The sequence below is a fragment of the Macaca mulatta genome, chromosome 14 (assembly GCF_049350105.2).
Source record: "Macaca mulatta isolate MMU2019108-1 chromosome 14, T2T-MMU8v2.0, whole genome shotgun sequence".
Taxonomy (NCBI): Eukaryota; Metazoa; Chordata; class Mammalia; order Primates; family Cercopithecidae; genus Macaca; species Macaca mulatta.
Window position 1 is genome coordinate 107,105,990 of NC_133419.1, and position 18,202 is coordinate 107,124,191.

At 39.4% G+C, this 18,202-nt stretch overlaps 2 long non-coding RNA genes across 2 annotated transcripts in view; both read left to right on the top strand.

Moving 5' to 3' along the window:
- The window catches only part of LOC144334601 (uncharacterized), a 374,306-nt gene that overhangs the window by 38,260 nt on the left and 317,844 nt on the right, over window positions 1-18,202 (top strand). The window lies entirely within an intron of this gene.
- LOC144334547 (uncharacterized) lies at window positions 3,371-16,550 on the top strand. Its single transcript, XR_013404505.1, has 6 exons — window positions 3,371-3,615; window positions 6,194-6,258; window positions 7,555-8,213; window positions 10,403-10,570; window positions 13,703-13,788; window positions 16,030-16,550. It is a non-coding gene; the product is annotated as an uncharacterized LOC144334547 (long non-coding RNA).

Sequence of the window (18,202 nt, forward strand, 5' to 3'; positions counted from 1 at the left end):
AGGAGGACTGAATGGTTATGGGGGCCAGGCCCAAGGCCCTGCTGCCCTAGGCAGCTTTAGGACATTGCTCCCCACCCAGCTGTTCCAGCTCTAGACGTAGTTCAAAGGGGCCTAGGTACAGATTGGGCTGCCACTTGGAAAGGTGACCTTGGTGGTTACCATGTGGTGTTAAGCCTGTGGTCATGCAGAGTGCAGGAGTAAAGGAGACTTGGCAGCCTCTATCTAGATTTCAGAGGGTATATGAGAAAGCCTGAGTTCCCAGGCAGAAGCCTGCTGCAGGGGTGGTCCCCTCATAGAGAACCTCTTCTAAGGCAGTGCTAAGGGGAAATGTGGGGTTGGGGACCCCCCAGAGAGTCTCCACTGAGGCACTGCCCAGTGAAACTGTGGTAAGGGGCCACCATCCTACAGGCCCTGGAATGGTAGATCCACTGGCAGCTTGCTCCTTGAATCTGGAAAAGCTGCTGGCAGTCAACTCCAGCCTGTGAGGGCACCAGCAGAGGCTGTACCCTGCAAGTCCACAGAGTTAGAGCTGCCCAAGGTCTTGGGAGCTCACCGCTTGTAGCAGTGTGCTCTGGGTGTGGGACATGGAGTCAAAGTAGATTATTTTGGAGCTTTTGGATTTAATGACTTCCCTCCTGGGGTTCAGAAATGTGTGGGACCTGTGTTCCCTTTCTTTTGGCCAATTTCTCCCTTTTGGAACAGGAATCTTTATCCAATGCCTGTATCCCAGTTGCATCTTGGGAGTAGATAACTAATTTTGATTTTATAGCCTGTTAGGTGAAAGGGATTCATCTCTGGTTGAGACTTTGGATTTTTTACTTGGAACTTAGGATTTTTGAATTAATGCTAAAATGAGTTAAGACCTTTGGGAAAGTATGATTGTATTTTGAAATGTTAGAAGGACATGAGATTTTGGGGGACCAAGGATGAAATGATGTGATTTGGATATCTGTCCTGTCCAAATATGTTGAAATGTAACCCTCAATGTTGGGGGGTCCTGGTGGGAGGTGTTTGAGTCATGGGGGCAGATCCCTCATTGCCTGGTGCTGTCCTCGTGATAGTGAGTGAGTTCTCATGTGGTCTGGTTGTTTAAAAGTGTGTGGTATGTCTCTCTCCCTCTTCCTCCTGCTTTTGCCATGTGACAGGCCCACTCCTGCTTCACCTTGTGTCATGAGTAAAAGTTCACTGAGACCTCCTCAGAAGCCAATCAGATGCCAACATCATGCTTGTAGAGCCTGCAATTAAATCTCTTTTCTTTATAAATTACTTGGTCTCAGGTATTCCTGAGACCCAAGAATGGCCCAACACAGTAAGTTTCAAGGTTTAAGACTGGAAGGGTCAATTTCTATGTTTATTTAAACACACACACACACACACACACACACACACACACACACACACACACACACACACACATATAACTGTCAGTTTTATGGAGAAGTTGGGCTGGTTTTAATTTCACAGTACCACACTGACTTAGCAGTATGTTTCCTGTCTAACACTGGATTTTACAAGGAAGTGCACAGATGGGCCTGAGAAAAGGTTAAGAAGTTTGCTGAATTTTGGTTAAGTAAAATATCTTCTTTAGTAAAAATTTCAACAATTAAGAATTCAATTTTAGTCATGCTGAATTTGATTTGCAGAGGGAACAGCTAAGTGAAAGGTCTATGAGGCTGTTAAATAAAGGGTATGTAATAAACCAATAGCTGCTGTAACAATCCTCCCATATCTCAACATTTTAATTCAGTAAAAGTTAATTTCTTGCTCATGCAAAGAACAATGCAGTTGTTCTTGGTTGGCAAGTAGCCTTCCCCAGGGTCATTTAGGGACACTGCTCCACAATCTTAATGGCCTCACCATTCTCAAGGATCCATCTCCTCCCCTAGATCTTCTGCACAGACTGATAGATGGGGAGAAAGTATGAATGATCACTTGGAAGGTGTTTTATGTGCTAATCCTAGAGATGGCTTGTTTTTATCACCACCATATTCCATTGACAGAAGCTACTCACACGGCCATACAAAACTCTAAGGAAGGTTGGGAAACATGTAGTCTAGCAGTGTACTAAAAAGGTAGAAAAAAGTGAATTTGGATGAATTCATAGTAATATCTGTTACATAGGAGTTGATGGTTCAGAAATGAGAGTTAAGTGTTAAAGGGTCTATCATTAAAATATAATGGGTAATTGAGGCTATAGACTGGATGAGAATTTACAGGGAGTAGATGTAGATAGAGTTAAAAGCAAAAGAAGCAAAAGAATGGAAACCTGAGGAATATTCAGTTTTATCATTTGTAAAGATTTAAGTGACACATGAATGAGCATGAGAAATAGCAACCAAATGGTTTTAACATATTAAAATCATAGCTAATATTTATGATTGCTGACTATGTATATGGTACTATGTAGTGTTAACAGGGATTCTTTTACATAATCCTTATTGCAATCTGATTGTGCAAAACCTTTTCAGATTCCCATATTTTTCATGAAGTAACAAAATTGGACAATTAAGTACCTGCCTGGGTCACACAATTAGTAAGTAGAAAATCTTGGATTTAAACCTTGTCTGTCTGACTCCAGAGTTCAATCTCCTCATCAGTGTGCCACCATCATCTCTTCACTTTCACCCAAGGAAGGCAGGGAAACATGAACACCAAGGGAGGGGTTCCAAGAATTAGAAAATGGTAAACAAATGCTCCAGAGAGTTTCCATAAGAAGTGAATAGTGCCCACTGGAAGGTCATTCTTCCACATTTTCTTTTCTTCCTTTTTTTTTTTTTGTAAATGCTCATTGAGCATGGGTTTTGTGGCAGTCCCAGCTGGGACAAAGCATGGGCAGAATTTCTTCCCTTATGGAGCTTACATATCAGTGAACACACTCAGATGGTGGCAGTGGCAGCCAGATTGCAGAAGATCTAGTGAAATAAAAAAGAGACCATGGAGAGAGTGAATCAGGCATTTGATACTTCTCTCCTCTGAGTTGGGTTCTAGAGAGACAGACACAATACTCCATGGTCCTGTGCTTTAAATACAGCCTTATGATCTGAGGCTTCCCTTTCTGTCCCTATTAAAAACTTCCTGTAGGTAGAAGAATTGATAAACTCAGTCTCAGTAGGATGTTAATGACTGATGAAGCTTAAAATACTAGTTTCCTAGGGGTATGTGAATTGTGGGAAACACAGGAAGTCACAGCTTAAATGAATAAATCTCTTTTGATTTTTAGATACCATTGAACAGATGGAGATGAAATTTTATGAGGGTCAGAGTTGCTTTTTTGTTGACCATGAAATTACGTCACAAAAGCAGCTGCTAAGACTCCCTGCTGTCCACAGAGCCTGTATTTAAGAAAAACCATTCAAGATAAGACTGAGCTGTGGAATTATAAAACCTTTGGAAAATCTTTCATGTGAGAACAACATGGGGACAAGCCTTTCACCAAAATAGCTCAAAAATTTGTGTCAAGCAGTTACAGTAAATACCCAAGAGCTGGACGCATAAAACACAACAGCTTCCTGGAGACAGAGGGAGGAGAAAGATAAAGGCTGTGGCTTTAGGAGAAAAGGAATAAATTAAGAGGCTTGTTTGCTGTTCAGGCTGGCCCCCAAAGATGACATTTTGGTAGGTTTGACATGTTCCTGAGACTGTTCTTAACTTTGTTGGTCCTCTAAAATGTACGAAATTGATGCAACAGGTCTGAGGAAGTGGATGAGGTGTGAGAAATCATGGTATTCCTATTCATAAGGGACTACTTTACAACCAGACACAATTATTTTACAGGTAACTCTGGTTGGCAAGAGGACCTGAATATTAATATCATTTGGTCAATACATTCTCTCCCTGGTTGAGTATTTTTTTGTGGGAAGCTGCATAATATAAAATGCCTTTCAAGATTCTGCATGTAGCATTAAAGAGTCAGTGAATTCTGGCTCTGCTAACTACTTGGCTCTGGGACTTGGGGTATATTACTTACGTTCCATAAGTCTCAGCCTTTTCATATATACAATGGATTTAGAAAGACTACGGTGAAAGAAGAAAGTGAATTTAGGTATGTAAAATACTCACCATGTGATGGGCAGCTAGCTAGATATTTTACGAATCTATAATCTGGAAACATGAGAGACAGGACTAGCTGGATTTCCTAGTCCAACTAAGAATTCCTAAGCCTAGCTGGGAAGGTGACTGCATCCACCTTTAAACACGGGACTTGCAACTTAGCTCACACCTGACCAGTCAGATAGTAAAGAGAGCTCACTAAAACACTAATTAGGCTAAAACAGGAGGTAAAGAAATAGCCAATCATCTATCACCTGAGAGCACAGGAGAAGGGACAGTGACCGGGATATAAACCCAGGCATTTGAGCCGGCAATGGCTACCCTCTTTGGGTCCCCTCCCTTTGTATGGGAGCTCTGTTTTCACTCTATTAAATCTTGCAACTGCATTCTCTTCTGGTCCCTGTTTGTTACAGCTCAAGCTGAGCTTTCGCTCGCCATCCACCACTGCTGTTTGCCACCATCGCAGACCTGCTGCTGACTTCCATCCCTCTGGATCCGGCAGGGTGTTCGCTGTGCTCCTGATCCAGCAAGGTGCCCATTGCCGCTCCCGATGGAGCTAAAGGCTTGCCATTGTTCCTGCATGACTAAGTGCCCGGGTTCATCCTAATCGAGCTGAGCACTAGTCACCGGGTTCCATGGTTCTCTTCCATGAGCGAAGGCTTCTAATAGAGCTATAACACTCACTGCATGGCTCAAGATTCCATTCCTTGGAATCCGTGAGGCCAAGAACCCCAGGTCAGAGAACACGAGGCTCGCCACCATCTTGGAAGCGGCCAGCCTCCATTTTGGAAGTGGCCTGCCACCATCTTGGGAGCTCTGGGAGCAAGGACCCCCCAGTAACAAACAGAACCAAAAGAATTAGGTGGACAATCTTCCAGGCAAGTGCTCTTAACCAACAAAATCACACCTTCCAAGGGAGGCTGATTGTCTTGTCTGTTGATTGGTTCTCCATCTCTAAGATGTGAAAGCCACACTGACCTGTTTCTGCTTATTGACTTCCTTCTTTCTAGATCTGTGATGACCAGAACACATTCTTTTTTTTTTTTTTTTTTTTTTTTTTTTTTTTTTTGAGGCAGAGTCTTGCTTTGTTGCTCAGGCTGGAGTGCTGGAGTGGAGTGCAGTGGCCCAATCTTGGCTCACTGTAACCTCTGCTTTCCCGGTTCAAGTGATTCTCCTGCCTCAGCCTCCCGAGTAGCTGGGACTACAGACACATGCCACCATGCCTGGCTAACTTTTGTATTTTTAGTAGAGATGGGGTTTCACCATGTTGGCCAGGATGGTCTAGATCTCCTGACCTCGTGATCCACCCTCTTCGGCCTCCCAAAGTGCTGGGATTACAGGTGTGAGCCACCGCGCCTGGCCCAGAACACATTCTTAAATGGGATAGATTAGACAGCCTACTTGTTACATGCCAGTTCTAAGCATGCAACAGAGCCACATTGATAGGCCTTGAGTGACTCCAAACTACTGATAAATGCATTCTCAGACCATCTTAAGCATAGTTCTTCATGTAGTTGATTAAGTGTGCCATTGTGTGCTCATTCTTGCTGTTTTCACATTCAGTGGGTGGCCTTATTATTCTTTATAGTGCTTTATGTATTGACTATGGAGCTTAGTATATGTTTCTGAAAATTTTAATTTTTGTTTAAAAGGCTGCAATAAGGTTCAGTTTCAGATAGCAGAGATAGTTCCAGCTAGTTTGAGCAGAAAGGGACTTAATATAAGGAGGTAGTTGGCTACAACATTGTTCAAAGTGCTGGAAAAGCAACCCTTAGGCTGGGCCTCTAGAAATGACTATAGAGTAAGAGTTACACTGCAGAACTTGCCCACTGAGAGAGCTGTCATCTCTGTTGCAATTGAAAAGTCAGGGAGTCAGGAAGCTTCTATTTAAACTGCTGGCCTCAGGTTCATACCACCTTGACTATGACCCAGGAAGTCATTGTCAAACTTGTTGGCTCCAACCCATGTGTCTGCTACAATCTGCACCTGTATCAGATGCTTTTTGTACTACTTCTGTTTGCATTTAATCATTTCTAAAACAAATCATTGTGATTGTGTCTAACTGGTCTAATCCAAGTCACAGTCATAACCATGTACGTAAGGGAGTCTGGGAAATCTTATTTTTAGTTTTTCAACCTTGTAGGATATTATAAGAAGATTGGGATAGATACTGAGTGAGCCTGAGAAAATCAACTGGATACACCCCAGGCAAGTACTTGTGCTAAGTGATAATTCAGATACTACAGAGAATTCAAAGATAAAGTAAGCCAGATTTTGTCAAGAGGACCTGTCTATAATCTAATAAGGGAGAAGAGACAAATCCTGTGTTTTCATATGGGATTGCTTCCTAATGAGTCTGAGCCAAATGTCCTTCCTAGGTAGTCATAAAACATATTTATCCTATCACAGCTTTTAAAACACAGTATTGTAATTATTGGTTATTTTACCCTGCACTCAGTGGACTACTACTATTGAAGGCAGGTACCATGTGAATCTTGCTAGCTGTTAAATAGCCAGTGTTTAATCCAGTGCCAATCAATATTTGTTGAATGACTGGACATATGAAAACAAGTAGGAGTCAAAATTACAGACTCTAAGGATGTAGGTGTTCATTTATTATAGAATAGAATGTTTTCTTCTTGCCAGTCTTATCTCTAAACTAAATTAGAAGACTCTAAACAATAAATTGAACACTATGTTAAGAGAATGTGTTTCCTCAAGACAGCCCACCAGTCCTGCACTCTCCCTAAATGACAACTACATATTAGTGGCTGGAAAAAGTGACTACATTTTCTTTTACTAGGAAAGAGGAAAGAGGAAAGAGGAAGTTTCCTTTTGCTAGCAAAGAGGAAACTATTGTGTCACATAAATGAAGCATATTGCTAGTTGCTATAAAAATTAGATTTATAGTCAAGGTTGCCCATTCTGAGTTACTTCTTGGGATAGGCAATACAAGATGTTATAGGATCTGAGATGTATATAAATAATATTTGAAAACCCACTTGCTACTGCTGCTGCTATTAAAATTAATATTTAGAGTATATAATAAGCATGAATTGGAAGGCTTAATACTTTATGGTCTCATGTAATTTAATTTAAAACTAAATGGCTTATGAAGTCAGGTGCCATTTTAACCCATTTTCTAGCTGATGACTCTGAGTGTTGAAGAGTTTTACTGGTCCAATATTATGGGATTAGTGTTATAACAAGTGGATTCCCAAAGCTAGGCCCATCCGATCCCAAAGTCTATGCTATTGTATGTGATTTTCACCAGTAGTTTTCCTTATTCTGTAAGAAAACTCTTCTTATCACAAATATGAACAGTGTATAGTGATGTCCAGTTTATATTATGCTTTCTACATGGCAACTCTGTGATACAGTAACCATGCAAAGCTTTCTATCTCTATGTTAAAAATTCTAAAATAGAAACTTACAATGCATAGAGCCAAACCTTCAGTGGAGGCATTCTGACACTAAATGCTGATCTTGTGTCTTTTCTTCAAGCTCCCTCCCACCACATGAACTAAAGACCTGCAGGCTGTAACCTTTTCCGAAGGGCTACCTGGGTCTCTGTGTCCGTCAGAGCTGATGAGCTGATCCTCATTCACCATAAGTGCAACTATCATGGCTCATGGAGCTCTGGAGAGTAGCACATATATTGAACTCCAGTTTTAAAAAGTCTAATACTTTTCTAAAATGATTTGCTATCTATTTCGTCCAGAGAAGATTCATTATGTATCCTTTCTAGCATAAAATATCATTACTTTTAAAGAAAAATCCAATTGAAATTCCTCTAACTACAATGGAAGTCCCCTTTTCTTATTTATTTCTCACTAAAATATGGAACAACCAGTCATTCCCATTAAATCTAATCTTCCTGTATGCTCTTGAAGAGAACTACCAGTTAAACAGCTATGGGAATGGTTTTTGAAAGAAAAATTGCATTGTTTCAGTACTTTGGAGGATGGCGGATGTTTGTCTTTCCTCAAGAGATGTATGATGGACTGTTTTTGTTGAACTAACTTGGCTTCAAGAATTCGAGACTAACTCAGATTTTCTCGAACAGTGAGGGATTTAATGTAGCAATATGCAGGCATGGGACATTGGAAAGAGCCAGATAACCAAAGGAAGAGCAGTAGCTGAGGTGGGATTCCAGGACCAGGGTGGGCTAAGTTAGCTCTGAAGCTTGGGATATAAGGCTTTTCACTCTAGCATTCTAACTTAACGTTGCTCTACATGTGGCTCGACTTTCTCATAATGTTAGATTGTATTTTGTGATTTGCCTTATTTTCTTTGTATTTATTGACTTTAATCCTCAGGAGAGACAATATGAATTTATTTAAGACAGATTGTATCCTAGCTCTGGGTCAGATACTCAGCCTTTATCCAATAAGATTCCCCTCCTCTAGTGACCTGGACCTGCTGGGTAATGGCATCACATGTGCAAATCGTGGCTGTTTCTTTAGCAGAGGCTACGGGCAGAGTCATTTCAACTAGAAGGGGCTGCAGGCATTTCAGGCAATGTGCTAAAACAAAGGCAGTTTCTGCAAAAGAGCACATTCTATTTATTCTACCTTCTGGATGTGGCGTGAGTCCATCTGTCTCTCTCTATCCCCACTGTAGCTCCTCCAATTCAGGTCACCATACCTCATGTCTTGACTATAGTAATAGCTTTCATATATATATATATATCTCCCTACCTTCTGTGGTGTCCAATTCAAACCATTTTCAATTCTGCAGTCAAAGAGAAAACATAAATTAGTCTGATTTCTTCTCTGATGAAAAGTTCCAGTGATTTAGGAGAAATCGCACATTCTGTAACATAATTTATGAGACCCATGCTGACTTCTAACTACATCTCCATCCTCATTTCTAAACCCCACTTCTACTCTATGGTTTAGTCCATTACCTATAGACCTTCTGCTCTGTTACCTTGGCTTATGAAACACTTCCCTACCTTTTTATGGCTAACATTCATTCGTGTTTAGGTCCTACCTAATGCAATCCCAACCTTCCAGTCTAGATTAGAAGTCTCTCTTAGATATACTTCCTGAAATTGTCATAGAATTGAATTTCAGTGACCTATTTCATGTATTCTGGTGAAAACTCAAAGTGCGTGAGTGCAGGGGCTATCTGTCATTACTGGCTCTCCAGTGCCTGGTATATGATGAGTGCTTTATCAATATATGTTAAATCAACAAAAGAAAGAGAGAAATCATTTTTCATAATAGTGATTAAAATCCATATAGTTACAACACCAGGAGTGAACCCCAATGTAAACTATGGACTTTGGGTGATAACGTGTCAATGTTGGTTCATTAATTGCAAAAAATGTACCACTCTGGTAACGGATGTTGATAATGGGGGAGGCTATGCATGTGTCAGGGTAGGGGGTATATGGGAAATCTGTGAACTTTCCTCTTAATTTTGCTGTAAACCTGCTGTAAAAAATAAAATCTATTTCTAAAAATTCCTGTTGTGTGTTGTCTCTTCTCACATTATACCACCCCTCTCCCACGCTAGTTTCTGCTCTGGCTTCCCTGATCTGTTCCCAGTTCTTTGTGACTTTTCTCCTCTCCTTCCACTGTCCTTGTGCATGCCATTTCCTCTGCCTGGAACACTCTTCTTGTGCCTGGTTTGCGGCTAGTTAGATTTTAGATTTTAGCTCAGTTATCTCTTTTTCAGGAAGTCTTTTCTGATTCTATGCCCCAGACTAGATAAAATCCTCCCATTATGTGTGACCAGCATCATATACTTCTTCATGACACTAACGACAGTTCCAACCTCACATTTATTTTTGCAATTATGTCTGTTTATGGTTATTACAGTCCTAATCTTAGGAAAGCACCTAATAAGAGAGGAAAAATAGTTATTTGGTGAATAAATAATTCATCAAATTCGTGTAATGTTATCAGACAACATACCATAAGAACATGGTGAATGAGGTGGTGAGAACATCGAAGGTCTTCAGAAATCGGTTACCCGGCATCGTAAAAAGGACTAGTAATAAACTATGACATCAAGGGATTGAATCTCTGTTACACAATAAGCTAGCCATGTGACATACATATTACCTTATTTATCTGAATTTCAGTTTCTACAATGGTAAAATGTGGATAATAATTTTTTTCCCTTTCTGAAAATTAAATGAGATGAAACAGGTAAATATCTCTGTAAGCGGCCATATAAGGACAGATATAGTGGCAAAGTTCAATCTTCTTCAAGGTAAATTATAAGCAAACGTAGACATAGAGCATAATTTTCTTCACATGCGAAGTTTGCCCTATAAAAAGATAGTCAAAACTGATAAAGTGTCTGAAATTTTGATTTTTTTTCATTTTGTTTCTAACAGGAATCATTTTCATGCCACATTAGGGTTGCCAGATTAGTCATTAAATAGACAATATACAATTGATTGAACTTTCTGTTAGCTCATTTGAGAGACGATGAAGTTAGAGTGCTTAATATACGGTCCTTTGTGATTGGGGCAGATAAAAGGGTTCTGGAAAATTCCCAAGAGGTTAGATGTTAATGGAAAGATCTGACTCCCTTGGCCCTAAGAAAACATGATGGTTTCTGTAGAACTAGAAATAAAGGATTTGAAAGTAACTTAAAATTAATCCACCTTTAACTTGAAGAGCACAAAGCACATTACAATCAAACAGGTGTTTTACATTATTCATATCATTTAATTTTCACCAGTCCTTTCAGGGAGCTACTATTATTCCAATATTAAAAGGAAAAGTAGTTGAGACAGGAAATAAATTTACCTGAGGCCACTTACTCTTTGGTGTCTAGGGTTCAGCCCACCTAATGCAACTGGCATGTTAGGAGTATCTCTGTGTGCCTTCTCTGTGCTGGCTAATGTGAGAGTTAGAAAAGGAACACAGCTTTTGAAATATCAGAAAACTTTTTAAGTCAAATCTTACAATTTTCATGTTGCAGAAGGAGAAAATGAAATTCGAGAAATTGTGTCTCTTGATTCAAGTTACACAAAGAAGGGCAGAATATGTACCTGTCTTGTCTAGAACAGCACACAGCAGGGACTCAATAAGTCTTAACTGATTGATCCAGTTTTGTGTTCCTCTTATTAAAAAGAAAAGGAGAGATATTTAGGAGAAGGATCTGATGCTACTCTTAAAGAAAGAATTCAGGGTCCCTGGCTCCTAGGTTCTCTGGGAGTATGGGACTTTCTCGATCAGATTCCCACTTATCCGGTCTAATGTTAGACTTTTGACACTAGGTACAAACCTAGGCTTTGTGAGTGTTCCTTGGAAAATACTGTGTAGTTCTGGGGCTCAGTGATGATTTTCACATTAATTAACTATTGAACTTTCAAGCTTCTGAGATGATGGCAAGTAATTGTAAGGCAGGCAAATAGCATTTTGAAGGTGTCATGAAATGTACCTTTATCAGTGTTCATAAGACTAGTTAATGACAGAGTAAAATTATGTCCCGTTATATAAACATGTGAATCCATTTCAGCACTCGCTTTTTCCATTCAAGGAAATCTTGAATTATTTTTCTTCAGGGGAAGAGAAGTGAGTTTCAGATTTGGTTCTCTTTCTGCAACTGCTGTCTGTCCTTGAGTAAGACATGCATGGAAGGGGTTAGATAGTGAAGCAGGTAGACTGAAGAGGAAGTGCTCAGGCTCTGAAGTCAGATCTCAGTTCACATCTCCTGAGCAGTTTATTTGTTTACAGAAGATCCTAGTTCCTGCATTTCTAAAACATAAATAATTGTGATACACTCCTCATTGGTACAGAGGGTTAGATGATCTAATTCTAGTAAAGTCTCTTAGCACTTGGGAGGAACTGTGTATTGAGTTTTCAGTGAGGAAAGGCCAATACTCTGCAGAGGAAGACATATTGGCTGCCTGAGGCTTCCGTTCTCCAATGGCTTTCTTTCTCTAAACCAGAGAGGAACGGGCTGGGTCAACAGTATTTTCCCAATTGCCCAGAAAGCATAAGTAATGAGTAGTTCTTCCTGTAGTGGCAGGAAAATCCATTCTCACCTTTTTACTTCTGGGGAGCTTGGGGATCCCCAGCCTTGAGTACCTCAAATCACACTGAAGCTTCCCGTGACCCACCTTTCCTGTCTGCCTAGTTTCGAGGGGCAGGATGAGAATAATTTATCTTTGTCTCCTTTCTCTCCTGCATCATTAATTTTTTCCTCTCTATTACACCATTCCTATCAGCATACAAATATGCTGCCATTTCCCCCACATTAATATAATGTTTCTTGATCTCATTTTTCAAGTAATACTATATTTATTTACTGCCTTCCAGAGCAAAACTTTTAAGAAGACTTGACTTTGCTTATTATTTCCAATTCTTCCTTCTAGTCCTCACCCTTACCCCTCTATGAGAAAGCTCTTGATTGAGAACCTCTGCCTGGCTAAATCCAATAGAAAATTCTCAGTCTTTTTCTTATTTGAGCAATCAGGAACCTTTGGTTGAGCTGATCACTGCCTTCTCCTTGAAATGATTGATTTATTTGGCTTCAAGGACATTGTTATATTCTCTCTCCTTTCATGTTCCCTAGGGCAATATTTTTAGAACTCTTCTCTTTGTTATCTAATCCAGTATTATGTTTTCAGTTGCTTCTATACATTGATGATACTTAACCTATAGATTCATATATATGTGAATCTGACTGCCCAATGTCCCCACTTGGGTTGCAGGTAGGAATCTTGTCTCAAACCTCACGTGCCCTCAGACTAAATCCTGAACTTCTTTCCCCAAATCTGGTCCCTATAATTTTCCCCAATATCATGGTAATAATGATAGCAAACATTTACATGGGGCTATGTGCCAAGTACTATTTTAATAATTTGTTTTGTGTATTCACTCACATAATCCTCAACACCATGTGAGGTTGAATATCATTATTACTTCCATTTTGCAATGCAGAGTGGAGGGAAATGCTTACTTGCCTAGTGTCACAGTGGCAGAGTTGGACTGCAAAGCCTGACGGCCTGGTTCTGGTCTTTCTATTAACATACTTCCAATTCCTACAGCCAAGCATGTTGAAATAATCTATGACTTCTGTCTCTTACACCCACATCCAATCCAATAGCAAATCTTGTTGGTAATACTTTCATGATATATTCAGAATCTGACCACTTACCAGCCACATTGTCACAATCCTCGTCCGAGCCATCCTCTAATGTTTCCTCTACCCACCTTGTGCCCATTGCGATCTGTCTTAGCACAGCAGCCAAAGGGAGGCAGGTCATGTTACACCTGCTGCTCATGGCTTCCCATCTCTCAGAGTTAAACACAGCATTCATACAATGACCTCCAAGGACTTAAATCCTCAGCTGTCTCTCCTATTACCGCTGTAATCTCACCTTCTACTGATCTCCTTGCTCATTCCACCCAACTCACACTGGGCTCCTAGTGGTTTCCGGAAGATGTACATGCTTGCTCTTGTCTCAGGCCGTTTGCACTTGCCTTCCCTGGCATGTTTTTCTCCCAGATTTCCACATGCCTCGCCTCCTACTTCCTTCAGCTCTTTGGTTAAATGTCATCTTTTTAGTGAAGTTTTCTATTTAAAATTGTCATGTCTTACCCTACTGAAGTTATTCCTTCTTCCTTGTTTTAAATTTATCATCCTCTGACTTGCTTTTGTTTATATTTTTTATTCCCAGTAGAATATTAATTTCAGGGCAGAGGAGATTTTTGCTGTTTTGGTCATGGCATTATCTCCAGTATTTATGTGACTGGAACATACTAGGTACTTAATAAATATTTATAGAGTTTGTAATAAATGTAAAAATATTTGTAAAAAACAAATAAGTAAATAGTTTTTAGAGATAGAGAAATGAAATAATTAGGATTCCCAATACCATAAGTCATGGGTCACAAACCTTTTTGGTACCAAGGATTGGTTTTGTGGAAGACAATTTTTCCATGAACAGGGATGGGGGATGGTTTGGGGATGATTTAAGTGCATTACATTTATTGTACTCTTTATTTCCATTATTATTACATTGCAATATGTAATGCTTGATGATGTCAGTCACTGATCTCTGCCATCTGGGGTGATGGGAGACAGTGATAAATCATCAAGCATTAGATTCTCATAAGGAGCATGCAACCTAGATCCCTCATATGTGTAGTTCACAATAGGGTTTGCACTTCTATGAGAATCTAATGCTGCCAACTCAGGCAATAATGTGAGCAATGGGAGTAGCTGTAAATACAAATGAAGCTTCGTTTGCTTGCCAGCCTCTCACTTCCTGCTGTACAGCCCCGTTTCTAACAGGCCCCTAAGAGGCTGGGGACCCTGTGCCATAAGTGATAGTTTAATTGGGAGCCAGATGGAATTTACATATCTTTTAGGGATACCTCCCCATTTAAAAATGAAGAATCTAAGGAAGAGAAGAAAAGTATCTACTCAAAGCCTTGCTGGTTAAACCTCATGGATGAAGTTGTTTAATCATTTAGAGACCACCTTTCCTGTCCCTTCCCACAAGTCAGCTTCTGAAGTTAACATTAGATATTGTTACGTAAAAACAAAACCAAAGAAACCTGCAGACTTATAAACTTACAAAAATTAAACATTCTAAGGTCTATTTGCTTAAAGATTTTTTCATATCTGTCATTGCGTTTTCTCTGTGTTTGTATTAAAAATAGCCAGCTCCCTGCTGATAGCAAGGCCATCAGTTTCACAGCAACATTCAGTTAAAAGCCCAATTAGTCCTAATCCCCCCAAAAGGCTGCTATTTAAGGTCATGTAGTATTTTATATCAAAAGGTATGTTAAAATATATTCTTGAGGGAGATGAAGAGACTGTGCCTGAGGTTTTATAGCCCTCAAGTCTTTCCTCCAAATAAATTAAATACAGGCTTCTCCCAGGTATGAGGCTTGACTTTCATTCTGGACTCTGAATTCTACCACTTTCATTAGCTTTAGATACAGGATTTTAAATTCCAGAAAAAGAACACTGCTAAGCCCTTATTAATCATAGTGCAAATTTTTGGGTGCTCATTTAGGTTTTCAGATTTATTTTATAAAACTAGAGTTTTATGGGTTAAAGTTTCCTCAAGTTTGTTGGGCTATAACCTGATGCCATATCAAGAACCATCTTCCTTTGATATTTACTTTTATGAGAATCTCAAGAGATTTGCAAACCTTGATTTATGTGTGTATGTTTCTATGTAGTGTCATATTCTGGGTAGTAAGCTGGTTCTGGTTCGTATTTCTTTCATATAAAGTGCCACAGAATAACATCTTAGTTATATCACCCTAAATTAAACTTTTTTGACAGTTGTTCATTCCTTAAGCTTGATGGTTAAGCTAACACTTATTATATATATTTTCTGTTATTAGTTTTTCTTTTTAGGACTTTTAGGTACACACCTCACTATGAGACAGTCAATGCTTAACTTTACTAAAAGTTGCAACTGAGGTTGTAAATGATTATGTGCTGAAGGAGTCGGTTTTGAGTCTGCTACCTATTTTTCATGGGGTCTGTCCTTCTTTTTATTTTTTTCCCAAAGGTCTATACTGGAATATTCAGTGCAAAAATTACAGGAAGATTTAGAAGAAAATAACAGTATAGAAAAACATCAGTGGATCTGTGTTCTTATTCTCATCGATGCTTCCCAAAGTTATATTTAAATGGAACCAATCTCCTTACCAGTTGCTGAGTTAGGACCCATGATAGATTATATGCTGAATTATTTCCTCTAAATTCTTTTCAGCAGTCAAGTGAAGTAGATATTTCTCTTTTTGAGAGTAGGTAGGCAACAGAGCCTATAGTTAGCCACTCTAAGCCACATATCCAGTAAGTAACAGAGCCAAGACCTCAGGTATAATTCAGGTTTTGCTCTAAATGCTAAGGTCTTCTGTTACATTGCTCTGCCTCTTTCCATTGACCTCTCAGTTTTCTTTTCAGATCCAACAGGTATTTTAAAAACCATATTAATATAGTGAACTAATATTACATTTTTCTTCCTTTCTTTGGCTCCAGGTATCCATGCTTTGACAGCTGAAATAGTGGGATGAGCCTTTGAAGCAGAGAGATACCTTTCTCCCTGGGTGCTACCTGAGCATGTCTTATAAAACCATTTGTTTTATTATGACATTTAGCAGATTGTGTTATTTTTACTCACATGCCAAATGCTGTACTTCAACATGAGCTTTTCAAGAGGTAAAGAATAGTGAATTATGTAAAACCGATATGAGCCACCAGGGGCACCTATATGCAAACTAAATTGATAGTTATGAGGTCATAGTGTTGAACTGTTGTTGCGAATACTTTTCTCATAGACACCCTGAGAAGTGATAGTTCATGCTAAAGTTTCAGTGTAGCTTTCTCCACAGAGTTAAACTTATCTCATATTTAACATTCTGTGAATTCCACATCCAGAAGAGTTCAGGGTTATCAATGTGGTATTTTCTCAAAATAGAACCACTCTGTTCTCCAAGGATTTAAAATATAGAAGCCCAGGAAATATTCTGTTGTCATTTTAAAAAAATGTCCACTAACACGTGAAAAAGTTGTTTGGAATTATAATATTCAATGTGGGAGAGACATATTCATGACCTTCTTAATCCGAAATCAAAACTGTTTTCCCAAAAGCTTAACTGCCTTGTTTAGAATTACATAAGTTCTATCTACATGATCCTCATTTTCATTCTTGTTTCTTCTGGAAAATTTATTGAGTTATTATGCCTTTGAAAGTCATAGTGGTTTTTCTGGGAAAACTATGTAAACACTGCATAATAATTTCTGTTGGAATTCCCTGCTTTTATTTCTTCACAGCTGCAGCAGAGCCATCAGCAAACAACTCTTGATTTTAGTGGGTCAGATTCAAGTCAATGAAAAAATGACATTTCTGTGTGTCTACTTCGGGCTAACCGTTATGGTAGGCACAAGAGAGATCACAGGGATGAATTAGTCCTAGCCCCCTGGGGATTATCCTCTCACCCTCTCCCCGCCCTAGTTATCTTGGTCCTTTTCACATTATCAGAACCTATATCATAGCAGGTTCTGTTTCAGGCAAAATTTCACTTTTTTTTTTTTTTTTTTTTTTTTTTTTTGAGACGGAGTCTCGCTCTGTCGCCCAGGCTGGAGTGCAGTGGCCGGATCTCAGCTCACTGCAAGCTCCGCCTCCTGGGTTTACGCCATTCTCCTGCCTCAGCCTCCCGAGTAGCTGGGACTACAGGCGCCCGCCACCTTGCTGTTCATTTGAGATCTGCCACTAACCCTCATTATGACCTGGGACATGTCTGTGGCCCCTCTACAAGCTGGCAGGATAAAAATTGACCAAATATATGATGCTGTCACATAGATGGATCCTGTTGTTTGGTGATTATATTGAAATCTTTACCGTAAAAATTGTGTTGTCAAAAATGAAAACAGATGATACTGAGTAATTCACTAGTGCCCTACTCTACAACTTTTCAAACAAAATTGAATATTCTTTTCAACATTCTCTCTGTAAAAAAAAAAAAAGCATATTAGTGACCCTATATCCAATAGCCAGTTTGAACTTCGTTTTTCTCATGTCGTACATCTCTCTTTTGACTTCTCTGAAGTCGTCAATCTATTGGCCACTTACCTTGTGACACAGTGGCAGAAGATATAGGAAAATCATCAACTAACCACTTTACTATCTGAGATTTGTTAGTCTCAATTGTAAAAAAAAGGATCGAATGATCTAGTGTCCTTTTCCATTCAAAGACTCTTGAGGTCAAAAGAATTGAATAGAATCACACTGGAGAAAAACCCTATGATTGTAAGAAATGTGGCTAAGCCTTTAGTTTTCCCAGTTCTTTTTGAAAATACGGAAGAGCTCACGTGGAAGAAAAGCCTTATGAATGTAAGAAGCATGGCGAGGCCTTTAGTTGTTCCATTTTCACTTGATGGCATACTTATTCTGGAGGAAGACTCTATGAATGTATGGAATGTGGGAATGTTTTCATTTCTCATATATACGCAAAGACACATGGTAACAGACACTGAAGAAAATTTTATAAATACAAGAATGTATACTGGATTAAAGCACTAATAGTGTAGAAAATACAGAAAAGTGGTGTGAACCCGGGAGGCGGAGCTTGCAGTGAGCCAAGATGGCACCACTGCGCTCCAGCCTGGGCAACAGAGTGAGGCTCTGTCTCAAAAAATAAAAAAGTACAGA